General features: G+C 37.4%; 1 long non-coding RNA gene across 1 annotated transcript; it reads right to left on the bottom strand.

The window, feature by feature from the left end:
* Positions 1–369: 369 nt before the first annotated feature.
* LOC127467750 (uncharacterized) lies at positions 370–13,634 on the bottom strand. Its single transcript, XR_007903277.1, has 3 exons — positions 13,523–13,634; positions 11,868–11,933; positions 370–848 (listed from the first exon to the last, which is right to left on the bottom strand). It is a non-coding gene; the product is annotated as an uncharacterized LOC127467750 (long non-coding RNA).
* Between the last annotated feature and the right edge of the window lie 212 nt (positions 13,635–13,846).

Genomic DNA, 13,846 nt, shown 5'->3' with positions numbered 1-13,846 from the left:
GAATCTAGTAAATAGAAGTGTTTTTTATATTAATTTTTTATTGCCAGAGATGAGTGGTGTCTACTTTTCACTAAGCACTGCCTTAGCAAAGCAACCCAAATTTTCGGAGACATTTGTAGTTACAGTTGACAAGTCCAGGTTTTGAGTTGGGTGCTCTCTAGAAAGCCTAGATAAAATAGTTCTGACATTGTTGTACCCATGTTTTAGAAACTGAAGTATCCAATATTAACCTGGGAACAAGTCCCGGGAGTCTTGGAGATAGCTGATGTACTCACACACCAAAGTCTTCTCCTGTGGTCTCTGCTCCAGGAGTGAAAAAAAGTACAAAAGTATAAAAAGTACAAAAGTATAAAACTTCTATTGCAAGTGCTATGATAATACTGATGCAGAGAAAGGGAGGGAGGTTCTGTCATTTTCAAGTTTTATAGACCCAAGACCTTCTGTTTGTCTCCTGTTGGCCAGCCATTGGCTTTTGCATATTCTGAACCAACTGTATTCACACTGGTCACATGTTCTTTTTTTCTATATAATACCTTGAGATTTGGAGCTTTTAGGTTGGACTCAATGATCTCAGAGGTCTTTTCCAGTCCAATTGATTCTGTGATTTGCTGATGACTGTAGCATTCACTTGGTATGGGAATTCAGTCGGACAAATGGTCTATTCTTCATTTTCCTTCAGCCTCCATTGCTTCAAAAGTGTTGATATTGAGCCACAGCATTTGGGATTGATAACAGTTAAGTGTTTCTGAAAATGAAATTCACAGAAAACATCTGAAGATCTGATGATCTTTGGAGGTATACTCATTAGGCTTGCTGTCCTCATTTTCAAAGGTGGATATTTAGGAATCCTATTTGAAAAATATGGGTATTATCACAGCTTGAAATATTTCAAATACAAAGGGCACATTACTGGTTTGAGCAAAGTTTTAGAGGGTAATAAGCATATCCCTGTTATGGCAGCACTTATGCCATCCAAGATTGGTCGTGAAACAATTTATTTACCAGCAGACTAACAATCTGTATTTCCAAAAATCCTACTTGATGTGAGAGCAGCTAGATGCAGTACAGTGCAAGGAGTTGAAATAACTTTGAGGTCTACCAACTTTGACCTTAGATGTAGGCTGTATATGCTAGATTCCTAAAATAACTTTGATATCTATATTAGACTAGTTGTCAGACTGTGTTCAGCCTCACAGCCTGCTGTGTTTCAACATGACTTGAATAAGCTTTAGATCATGGCTTTAATCCTAGAGATTCTGAAATAGCACCAGTGTGTCTTTTAAAGTACATGGGTATGAAGCAGCTGTTGAAAATAGAATGCCATGGATGAATAGACTTCTCTGTTACAGATATAGGACTTGCTACCATTTTTCCTTGAAACACGTTTCTGCAATGCACTTGCACATGAAAAATGGATTGATTACAATGCATGTGCTGTGAAGAGCACAAGTATAGGCTAATCTGTCAGCCCAACTGCTTATAGATTAGCTTCCAATGATCTTCAATATACCCTTGTCACTTACTCTCAAGTGTATGGCTTTTGCATGTAAGAGCTACATATGCAATTGGAGTGAAAAATTGATACTGATTTGGGAAAATGAGTTCAACTGGTGCCTACATGCTTTGTAGCTCTTAGGCTGATCCCACAAGCATGCAGGCTCAGGTCCACATTCCCAATCACACACACACAAGAGATCATGGTATTAATAAATTCAGTCATCTTTGTCAGCTTCGGACCTGCTTGCTTTTCTTTTTTCTTCACTCTCCTTTTCTTATGTGCAGACCCTATGCACTTAGGTTTATTCTTACATAGTCTTTAGATTTAGGTGTATTAACAAAAAGGGGCTATTGACTTAAAAGCTTGGTAGAGAATAAAATATTGCTGTTACTCCTGGACTAAGTCAGAGGAATGGCAAGTGCCTGCTGCTTCTGGAGCAAAAGAGTTTATAGAGAGCCATCGTTATCTTGGAGATCCCCCACACAGCAGGACCATCAAGAGCTGTCAGCAGTTTCTGGCTCTCTCTAGGTGTTTGCCCACAGAAGGAGGTGGCATTTTCATGCCTGGAAAGAGAATTCCATGATCATGAATTGCCATTTGATGTCCGTTGTGGGCATTGCAATCCCTGAGCTGGAATAGATCCAGTTCGTTAAAAAGCATTTGAGATCGACTGCTGACTGAGCCCCCTGCTAACAGCTCCTGCTGGCTCACCCTTGGGCTTGGCTGGGCAAACCTTACTGAGTAACCCTTGCAGCTTTGGGTCTGACCTTCTGCTTCAGCCAACACTGCTGCGAGCTGGTGGGCTGCTTAGGTGCAAGCTGGGCGATCTGCACTATGCTGCACTGGCAGTCTTTAAATAAATGTGTGCTTTCTCCCTACCCCTTCTCTCTTTGATATCCATGCATGCAAGTGTGTCCTCATCTCCCTTTCTGCTGCCAGGGATGATGAGCAAATCACAGCTTATGGTATAGCTGTTTCAAAGCTGTTTGCATGTGTTGGTTGCTCGACTGAGCCAGCCAGACTTGAAAACAGAGCTCAGAGCTGTAGTCTTCCCTTCATTAGAGGCAATGACTTGGGCCTTGTGTCCTCTGTACAGCAGCAAATTTTCTTAGAACTTGTAGGACTTTACCTCTTGTCTATTCCCTGACAAATGGAGCTGAAATTTCTTAATGAGTTCAAAGTTGTTGGAGAGATCAGGTTAGTGGGAGGCAAGGAGGAGAACAAATCAATAATTCAATCTTTTAAGTAATCTTTCCTTAGGACCCAATCTTTAAATAACCTTTTGTATCTTCACCTCATCTTGGAGAAATTTGTTCCAGTCTTCAGTCTTGCAACAAGTGGCAAAGAAACACTTTGCTTTCATGCTGTGTACTGAAGGATTTCTTCAGTAGCATGAGTCCTATACTGCCTAAAGGAAGCCCTCAGTTTTGTTTCTAAACTTCCCAAGTTAGGCTGAGAGGTGTAGAAGGGAGGAGGGGGAGTCTTCACAGGCAGACCTGTGAAGCTAATTGGGGGCCTTGGATTTAAAATCAATGACTTGAATATTGAAATCTGAAAAATTGACACTTATTTTTGTCATAAATTCTTGGATTCAGTCCAGTATTTGAAAGGTTTGATTCTGCTTCTAATTCAAGATACATTCTTTTAGAAATAAGTTAGGTATCAACATGTATTCCCCTGGTAATCTCAAAGTGAAGTAATAAAAAACAAAGGAAAGAATAAAGTTTAGCTCAGTTGAAATCGATACTTCGTGTGCTGGCAGGTTCAAGTGTGCTTGCACTATAATCATTACAGTTCATACTTTTCTTGTTCTCCTGTATTGTCCAAGACAATGACTTAACTACAAAGTTGGCAGTGGAAAAGTTTTGAAGTAAATTACTCTCATCTTCATTTGTGTGACCGGTTTTTGATATATTTTGTCTTCCCACTGGACAGTTGTGAAACTTCAGCTATTTTAGGAAATATGGTTGATTATCTCTGTAATTTCAATGGTAATTTTTAATGCAGCAGTTGTTTATTTTTTCAAACCATTCATTTAAAATCATCCAGAGAAGCTTTTCCTGTTTTATCAACCCTAGTTCAAAACAGAAACAAAAACTAAATCATGAAGCTTTGTTGATGCAAAACAGACCATTGTTTCTTCCAGGTTAGATTTGCAACCACTCTTGAAGTGTTTGAAAATCAGGCACAAATCCACTTTGAAAGTATGTAGTAAATTGAGCATGAAACAAGAAAAGCTATGACTTAGTTAATAATTCAACAGTGCAGTTTTGTTAGTTACCATTTAACATACTAAGAAGAGTATGTGGTAAGAGAAATAAACATAAAAAGGGTCAATCATGTGAGAAAATTCCATGTTGGTGTGTAATAGCCCATTACATCACTTTTGTCAAATGAAACCAAAGGGTTTGCTAACTCTGAATAATTCCTGATTCTGTTTAAAGGGAATAAGTAGAGACATATTTATTGGAAGAGTTTTCGAGTGTATTGTCTTGCTGTTTAACTCTTTCACAAAACAGTAGCTGTGGAAAGACTTAATGAGACAGATAATATCACAGGCAATTCCTTCTCATTGCTTTCACAGTCTTGCTGACCTGAACATTTGACCTTGACCAGGACCACTTTGAAGTGGTATAAAAAAAAACACTTGGAGAATATTTTCATTTGATATTTTGTATGATGAAGTTACTTTCTAGGGTTCGTCTTCATTACAATGAACTATTCATACTAAGCAGTGCTGCAAAAGCTAATCACGCAGGAAGTACTAGAAACACACAGGAAGATGGAGTAAGCAGTTAGCCAAAGCCAGTGAGTAAAAATATAAACTCATGAAAAACCTTGCTGCGAAAGGTCTGTGGTTGGGGATCAATGCTGCTTTGCACACTGAGCTACTGTGGCCAGGTTGGAATTAATGCTGGGCACCCCCATCTGCTGTACCTACAAAATGACGACTGGTTCTTTTCAAGTCATGTTTCTCATTCTCTGTGTCTCAATAATCCTCATGTCCATGCTGCTGCTGTGATATGGAGATTAGAAAAGAGTTCCCAGAAATCAAGGCATAGTAGAGTTACACCAAGTGTCTGTTATCTGCCCTCAACCAGGTCAGGCCAGGGTAGTGTGGGGAAATTAACCTTTGAGACCGTTTTGCAATGATAGGGGATGATTTCTTGAACAGGAGTTTTTGATGAGAAGTTTACAAAGCTTTCTGAGTGTTTGTAAAGTATTCGTGTATTTCCCAGACAATTTTCCCTGATGTGTAAAAAAAATGATTGTGGTCACAATCATTTGAATTTGAGAAAAGACAGAATGCCTCAAACCAAAATATCTCTAATGGATTTTATTGGGTCTGAATTAGGCAGGAGTGAATCTTAAACTATAAAATATTTAAGTCAGAGGCTACCAAAGAGTGGTATTACACTACAGTAAACAATTAAAGTAGGTCTGATGGTTTATATGCTGGTAAAAGTAGTTATCACAATTTGTTCCCTGAAGTTTCTTTGTGAATCTGAATTAACTTCCCAAACAAAAGTCAGAGGACCAGACAGAGTAGTGATTGGTCAACTGTATTGAATTGACCACCCTTCTTAATGTAAAACAATAAGGAACTATAAAATAATCCATTTTGCTGTTGAGAGTGCGTTTCTGTGGTGGCATGCCAGCTTTGGAATACTTGCTGCCCCCATGACAGAGGTGCTAAAGCCTGATGCTGAGCATTGCCTCAGCTTTGTGCAGATTGCTAGAAGAATCAGGTAACGTTTGGGGTTTGAATTCTGGTCTTGAGTCAAACTAGCAAACTGTCTTTTAATGCCAGCACCATACACTGTACATTCCCCATGCACTCTCACTGTAAATACTTTTCTTATTTTAAAGTTCTTGTCTGCATTAGGCTGAGGTCTGCTGTAGTCATTGTTTACTTCAATGGGAATCAACTGATCTTGTCCTTTAAATGGACATAAGACACACTCAGAGGGGGATTGTACAGGTACTACACAGGTATTTCTCATTTTCTTTCCTGTCCTTTGTTGGGCTCACTTGTAGCTCGTTGATTTCATTTACGTAGAAAAGAAGCTCATACTTTAACTGAAGTAAATTTAGTAACAGATAGAGAAAAAAATGAGTGTCTTGTGTAAGTAATACCAAGTCAAGTCTACAATTCTTTAAATGCTCCTATAATTTTTGTTCTTGGTGCCAAACATTATACTTGCTGTGAGAAGTTCCTGTGAAAATAGGAAAGCTAACTCCAGATTTTCAGAAAAACAAAAAGGCAATCAGTGTAACTACCTCAATACAAATAGTCTTCCTTAGGTTTAGTTTCGTGTACTTTACAGATTAGAAAATTCTGATTTTCCACTCGGCAACTGAATATCCAAACCAATCTCAAAGACTAAATCAAACCTTTACTGATACCCGTTAAATTCCATCATTACCTATGTGGTTGTTACTCATGTACCACTTGGTAAGAATCAGATATTTAGTAACCAAAGCTACAGATGCCTATAGAAATCTAGAATATAAATGGCATCCTATGTGATAGTTTCATGATTGTAATTTTCTCCTACATATAGACTAGCCAAGTGTAATCAAAATATTAATTATAGAAGAGGAGAGGGAAATAGAGGAGCAGATTTGTTCAGAGTGAGATGATGCTGTTAGAGCATGAGGTTTTTTTGTTAGGCAGAATGTATGGTGAAAGGAGATATCTTTAACTGGAAATGCTGTGATATTGCTGGAAGGAGCAGACAAGCTTTTAAGCAAAACCCTTAGCTGTGGCTGAAGGTTCAACATATGGGTTTCTTTTTTGGATGCTGAAGAAAGTAAGTAGAGTATTAACATTGCTCTGTAAAAGGGTTTTGCCAGCAAATAAGGAACTGCAGGACAGAAATAGCAAGTAATGACTTTTTGTACAACTCTATAATAATCCTTAGTGATTAATATTGATATTTAAATAGTTTTGCAGATGACCATCTGCTCCCATAATCAATGAAGTAAATAAGACCTAAGTGACCATCTTACTCTGAAGTGTGTATGTATGAATATATACACATACTGGTCATTATTTGACACTTAATGTGTTCACAGTGTGTCTTATTGCATTGAATATTAGTGCTTGAAATGTAAAGGTCATTGATGTCTTGAAATTGCCTGAGATATGGATAAAAAGGCTTCACTTCACTGACACTTCCATTTTTTTGAACAAAACCTGAACTGCAGATACCTCAGAGGGTGGATCAGCTGCATTAGCTTGCAACAGTGAAGTGGGAAGTGACAACTGACTGGAACCCACAGAAGGAATATATTTGTAAACTGTGGGGTTTTTAAATTAAATCTAGCTGATATTTGAACAAAACCCAGCACTACCCGTGTTCTGTAAAAGACCCATGGGACCTCTGACCAGAATAAGGGCAGAAAAGAGCTGTGGAAAAACCCTAGATGATAATTGCGTAACACTGTATATTATAACAATATTAGAAGAGTTGGTTGGAGGCAGATAAGAGGTGGGAGAAGAAAAGCCCTTCTGTAAAATGCAGCACCTTATGTGGACAAGGATTATTAGCTATGTAACAGTTAAATAAAGCAACAGGCATTAGACTTGAACTCCTGAGAGAAAACTCCAGAACTAATGCAGCACCATTACTTTCATTCAGCTCAATAAAGCAAGAAGATTTTAGATAATCAGAAAATTCTAGTTAGCAAGGGAATTATGCGTGTTAGTAATATCTCATGGAGAAAGATGAGATCACTGGTTGAACACTGCACTCAACATGTAAATGAGGGTACATATGAAAAAAGCTGAATAAATGCAAAAAGGCTGCTCTTTTACCCATTTTATTTTAAACATAAGAAAAGATGCTGAGGGTTCATTTAGGAAGTAAAGAAGGGAGCATAGGGAATTTCATCTCAAATTCTAAACTGGTGACATTTTGTAATGGAAAAAGGTAAAACCCCAAAATATGTTTGTTTGACAATGGGTTGCCTCCACAAAGTAATAAAAGATATTTGCATTTACACTTTGATTTTTAGAGGAGGACATATTTCAATCTTCTTTAGCCTCCATTTCTCTGTCAGTATTTTGCAAATGGAGTTCCTTCCTTGAGAGGCTTAACATTCATTTTTGTGCAGCTGGCTCATAGCCCAGTTCTGGCACAAAAGTGAAATGCCCTGTTTTGAGCATTAAGGTGATGCATCACTCTTGACCCTTTCCCAGTGCACAGAACACACTGCATGTTAATTAAAAAAAAAAAATCTTATTTATTCCGTATTCTCAAAACAAAAAAGGTGTGAGGGGGGAGTGGGGAAGAGATACGGAACTAAGGCAAAAAGTCTGCTAGCAGAGTAATGAATTCCAGCCACTCCCAAATCGGAAACTTTCCACACTAATTCTCTGCTTCTTAAAATATACTGTGACTTCTGTGCTGAGAATCACATCCAAACTCCATTTTTCACAAATATGAAGTAATTAAAAAATGTATTCCAAGAATATGGGTGCTTTGTGTTTTGTTGTGTTTGTGTGTGAAACCTGGTGGTGATGGGTGGCTTTAATGGCTTTTTCCTGCTGTTTTGGGACAGCCAACTAGAATACAAGGAAATGTTTGTGTATAGATCAAAACTTTGGAGTTAAGTACAGCCCAGTATAGTCTTACTGCTTTTTTTCTTTTTTTTGCATGAGGAGCAAACATACTTCTGTCACTACACCAATGTAGGGTCACTCCGAATTGCTCTGCAGGTGAAAATAAACAGGTATTTTAGTTTATATTACAGTGCTTCTTCGGGAGTGTAAATAAGGAACAGCTCCAGCTCAGTACAGTTGCAGTGACTACTGTTATGAATTGAAGATGACCTAGGCCTTTAAGAAGGGCATCACTCATGAAAGCTTGAAAACTCAGTATATTGGCGGCAGATGGGCAGATAAAACAATTGTTGCCAATTACTTGTGCTACACCATGCTTGGAGAGATGCTCTGTTATGTAAGTGTCCCAGACTGAGGGGCCTCATGAATAGGAACAGATTTGTCCATGAGGCTTTAAACTTCTTGAAACAATAGACTTGAATTAAGATTGCTCTAGCAATTCCCTCTTTCCTCCCTTTTGCTTTTGTGCCAAGCAGCATTAGCACTGTGGTTTTACTAGTTTGGTTTTAATGGTTATATAGAACCAGAAACATTTTCTGACTCCCCCTGAAATATGTGCAAATGTAAATACTGACAATGCAAAGAAACTCTTTTAGTCAGTACAGCATTGCCAGAACTTTGCCAGGAACAGTGGTGTCTTGTGGAAATGTTGAAGTCTCTTAGTTGACCCTGGCTTGAGCAGAGATATGAACTCTTTGACCTTCAGAAGTCTCTTGCAAAATGAATTTTCTATGGTTTTGTGTTTTTAGCACTTCATCAAACAGGCCAGGGAAGATTGGTTTGTGATGCATGGCACTACCCCACTGGATCAGAAAGTTTTGATCTGCCACTTCAATACATGCTATGGGCTTCCAGGCTGGATTTGGTTATCCTACAGTCCCGGGAACTATGTGAAGGTGAAATAACCAGCCCTCAATTGCAGTGCTAATCCTGGTTTCCAATAGCTGTTAGTTAGCCTTAATGCACGAAATTCTGTAAACAAGTGCTGCCATTTGGAGGCTTTGTTCCTCAGTGATGCATCTTACACATGCTTGAAAGCATCTGATCTGCTTTGATATCTTCAAAGTCTGCCCTCATTTAATTGTTGTGACCACATTTGCATTACTTGATTGCAGTCTCTGTAGAGAAAGTAGTTTCTTTCCACGTGTTATCTCTGGTTGCTTCTAATATTCTCGTTCCTCTGAAATTCACTGTTGCCTTATTAAAGAGAGATGACAGGCAAGATATGTTGAAATAACATTTGACATAACAACACTACAAATATTCCATATATCTATACCTTCCAAAATAGAAGATTTACTGATTTGTTTTCTAGTCTGCTCATTACTGAATAATATGAAACCTGTGTTCAAACAAAATATTTGTGTTGGCAGTGAAGGCCTTCTGGGTTTTTTTTTGTTTGTTTTGGGTTTTTTTTAGAGACTTCTTATACTCTCATGTAATACCTGTTTGAATAAATTTTGAGTTTGTAATATCTCCTGTGCAAAACACTTAAAAGGATTTGTATCAAGACCCTAATATTTTATAGGAAACTGAAGTTGTGTGTGTGGTGAAGAATTGACTAGAGAAAAGTAACTCCATTATAGTTTTCCAGAATTCAAGTTAAGTTTTTACTTACTACCCTTTTTTTTAATACATGATGAATACAAGAATAAAAAGAGCTTCTTTTTTTTTTTCCTTTTTTTTTCCCCCTTAGCACAGAGGGCAGGAAGAGTTTGTCTTCCAGGTCTTAAGAAGCATGAGTTAGCTATACAAAAAACCGGTAGTGTTATGTACTTTATTTACATTGATATGCTTCTCATTGGGTTTGACATAGCAATGAAGTCAATCCTTTAATCTTTTGATTTCAGTATGGCTCTCAAAAAAAATGTATTTTACTGAGTCATGCTATCTTGGTCTCTCCTTTTCCTGGTAACTTTCATATGTTTTGACCAGTTTTAAATTTAGGTGATTCACGATATTTTATACCATGAAACTGGGTGGGCAGGGAAGAGATGAGGAAAACCAATTAAATATGTTAATCTGAAAAGCATATACTGCATCATTAGCTCATGATATTAGACATCAAAAGGTTTAATGGAGCTGAACATATTGAAACATGACTTGATAGAAAACTGAGCTTTCTTATTTAGGTTTGGACTTGAGAATGAAAATTCTGGGGCTTTCAGTGAGAGAAGCTGTAAAAAGTATGTTTAAAGGGGGAAATGGTGGAATTGAATGGTAGTATTCAAAGCTATAACTGTACCTACTAATGTACATTTTATTCCCTCTCTAATTTGTTTTTTTTGAAAACTGCTGGTGTTATAACTCAATGAGATTGCAGTGTGTGCCTATCAAGCCTGGGTAAATGCCTTGAGTAAAATATGGCTGCATTTGCATATTATCAAATCTGGATGGTCAGTCACAGGATAATTTATGTAAAATACTTTCAGCCTCACAAAAAGGTTGGGGTTAGAAGGGACTTCTGAAGGTCATCCGGTCCAAACCCTCCACTCAAGCAGGGCCACCTAGAACCCAGAATCATGTCCAGATCTTCTGCAAGATTTAGATCCATTCAGCTTTATAACACCACAAATTCTGATTGTTTGTATTACTTCAGGCAAAGTTGTTGTTAAATCTTGGAAATTACCTCAAGCAAATGCTAATAACTATATATCACTTTTGTCCCAAGAAAACAAACTTCTAGTGGCTTCAGACCTCTTAAAGAAATAATTCACTGTTTTTGTCTCTCTTCCTATTTTCCCCTCATAAATACAGCTAAAATACCATATAAGCATGCAGGGATCTTTTCAATTTAAAAACAAAAACTGTAGGAAAATGAGTATTTTTGGACACAAAGAGATGTAAAGTATAATTATTTTTATGTGTACTTGTTACTAGTAATTTTAATACAGAGAGCTGTGGGTGGTGACTTGGACTTCCTGATTCTGCTGAATATAAAGAGAGAAATGAATGCATAGAAAAATGAACTTTCACAGCTGACTGAAGAAAAAGTACAGAGAAAGCAAACGATGATCATAAAATTGCTCTTAAGGGCCTTCTGTGCTGCCAGTTTCCAAGTCCAGATTGCTTGTCTAGCCAAGCTTCATAAATATTTTCTGTAGCTCTTTTGCCTCTTGTATAAAATAATAACACGAAGGAGAAAGTATAAGCAAGTGGGCTAACTGTAGCCCTGACTTTTTTTTTTTTTTCAAACTGAAATTGCTCTAGAAGACATTTCAGTGTAGGTCTAGAGAACTCTCAGATTTTTTCAAAAATTATGAATTTCCTTGTCTCCTTTTAAAACTTTTTTTAAAAGGAGGAATTTAGGATCTGGCATATCTTTGTCTTTACTAGTAGTAGAGAAGTGGAGTGTTGGCTATCCGTTTAACATGACAGCATGTGTGTAGATACAGTCTTTGTCAGCTGCTTAATTTGAACAGTGTTGGAGCAAAACCTAGCTTTCTCTAAGTAGCTGAAGATAATTGCTCTCTTTTGGAAATATTTCTTCTTAATTCCATTTATTGATTTTCTTGGAATATCAAAGGATGAAATTGAATCTCCATTTATATTTTCCTTTTTTGCAAAATGGAAATTTCTTTACCTGAGACAATTTTTTTTTTCATGTCTATAACTGATATGATGTCTTGCAGCGTTTTGTAATAAACATTCCACTATGGCTACATAGTTTTTTTAATCAAATGTCATAATCTGCAGGATGAAGAAATTGAAACCTTGCCTAAGTTAGGAGTATCAGCTTACCTTAGTGGTCAATCCTCTGCTTTCTTTGTCCTTTCCTCCAGTTTTTGCAGATCTACTATCTTGATACTGAAAGAAACAGTCAGTTCTGTTTCATATATTCAGAAACAAACCAGAAGAAACTATTTTATGCATCAGTGTTTTGAAGTATTTTGCAACAGCAACATTTGCTTTGGTTGCACATAGGACTACTCAGAGCAATGCAAAACCTGAAGCAATTTTTCCATTTAGAATATGACTCAGCTATAGGTATTATGTTGGAAACAGGAAATTGTAATCACTTAATGCAACAGTTTTTGTTTATGTCAGTCATGAACAGGTAATTATGCAGCTGAAGAATATGGCCACTGAGAGCTAGTGGGAGAACTAGTCAGAATATAGTGTTCCTGAATTTGTAATGCTGGACTGGAATTTGTTTCATCTCTTAGGTTTTCTACCTATAATTAGAGATTGGCTCATAGCTGCAGTAGGTAATCTGTAGTTGAGGAAGGAGGAACTTAGTTAAATGCATCAGACTTTCTCCTAATTACTTAGATAGAAATAAGAAATGAGATTATTGAGGGTCAAATAGATGACTTAGAATCACAGACATTTGAACTTTCCTTTCAAAATGGCTGAACTCATTTTGGTATTCCTAATTTTTTCCTGGGAACTCATGTACTTTCACAGTAGCTTGTTCTGAAGGATTAACTCTTGGCTTTAGAGCTGAACAAAAATTCATCTACTCCTACTTTACATGTTCTAGCTGTGGTGCCCCTTAACTGTACTGATAACGTGCCTGTGGTTATTCTACTGTGTGTGGGTTGACAGGCTCTTGGTACAACTTTGATACATTGCAAGCATCTGAGATCAGTTTCTAACAAAATCCACAAATTTTTTATTTGCAGTCAACTTTCACAGTGTCTGTAGGGATCAAAAGCTTAAGCAGATATTGATGAACTGATTATGTCTACAAAGTCAGCATGACTGATGTAGCAACTTGCAGTTTGACTTTCTTTATGTTAACCTACTAAAAGCCAAATTGGATCCACAAACTTCTAATTGTAGAAGTGATGGCACAGCTATGTAAATAGCCTGCAGTTTTGATAAGAGGTTTGTCTGTTGAGTATTACCTTAAATGAACTCCATGGTAGGCCTGTAATGTGAAAAACATGGTGGCCACGTGATTTTTCAGTATTAAATTAACTAAAGCTAAAATTAAGCAACTGTGAAACAGGACTGAGTGAATATTAATTTTGATAGTGATTGGTCACAGACAAAGTTCAGTGTTGTATTTTTATAGAAACACATTTTAATGTAAATGTTGTATTAAGATTTTTAATTTGTTGTGATAGAGTGAAATCTGTGTGTGTAATTTGAGTCTAAAATCTCAGTATGTCAGAAAAAAAAAGAAAGGATACAGAAACCAAAAGAAATTATACTCCAAACTGTAAGAATCATCACTCTCTTTATATGAGTGCATATGTGCTGCTCAGAATGGCAATGCTAATGCCATTGCTGATTTCTACCCCAAATTTTTCTGTTCCCACTGTGGTGGGTTAACCCTGACTAACAGCCAAACTGAAAATCAACTCCCTTTCCCCCCTCATCAGGTTCCCCTGTCCTTAGCAGGATGTAGCAGAGAAAACAGGATGAGAAAGCTCAGAGAGATCACTTACCAGTTGCTGTTGTGGGCAAAACAGACCCATCTTGGGGAAAATAACTTGTTGCCATATAAAAGAGATTCAGGCAGTGAGAAACAAAAAGGCGGGTGTTAAAGTAACACTTTTCCTCCCCCTTTTACCCATCTCACCTTCTCCCCATTTCTGACTCATTTACTGCCACCCAGGGGTGTTGTTTAGGGGAGAAGGGTGGAGTTATGGTCAGTTTATACCTGTTCTTCTTTGCTGCTCCTTCCTCTTCCTATTTTCCCCTCTGTTATGATGTGGGATCTTCACAGTCTTCAGGGGAACCTCTGCTCCAGTGCCTGCAGCTGCTGCTTC

This window comes from Manacus candei, unplaced genomic scaffold (assembly GCF_025592945.1).
Source record: "Manacus candei isolate 608988 ecotype Guabito, Panama unplaced genomic scaffold, ASM2559294v1 h1tg000014l, whole genome shotgun sequence".
In the NCBI taxonomy this organism is placed as follows: Eukaryota; Metazoa; Chordata; class Aves; order Passeriformes; family Pipridae; genus Manacus; species Manacus candei.
The sequence above is the reverse complement of the archived record's forward strand: the minus strand, read 5'-3'. Positions and strand labels throughout refer to the sequence as shown.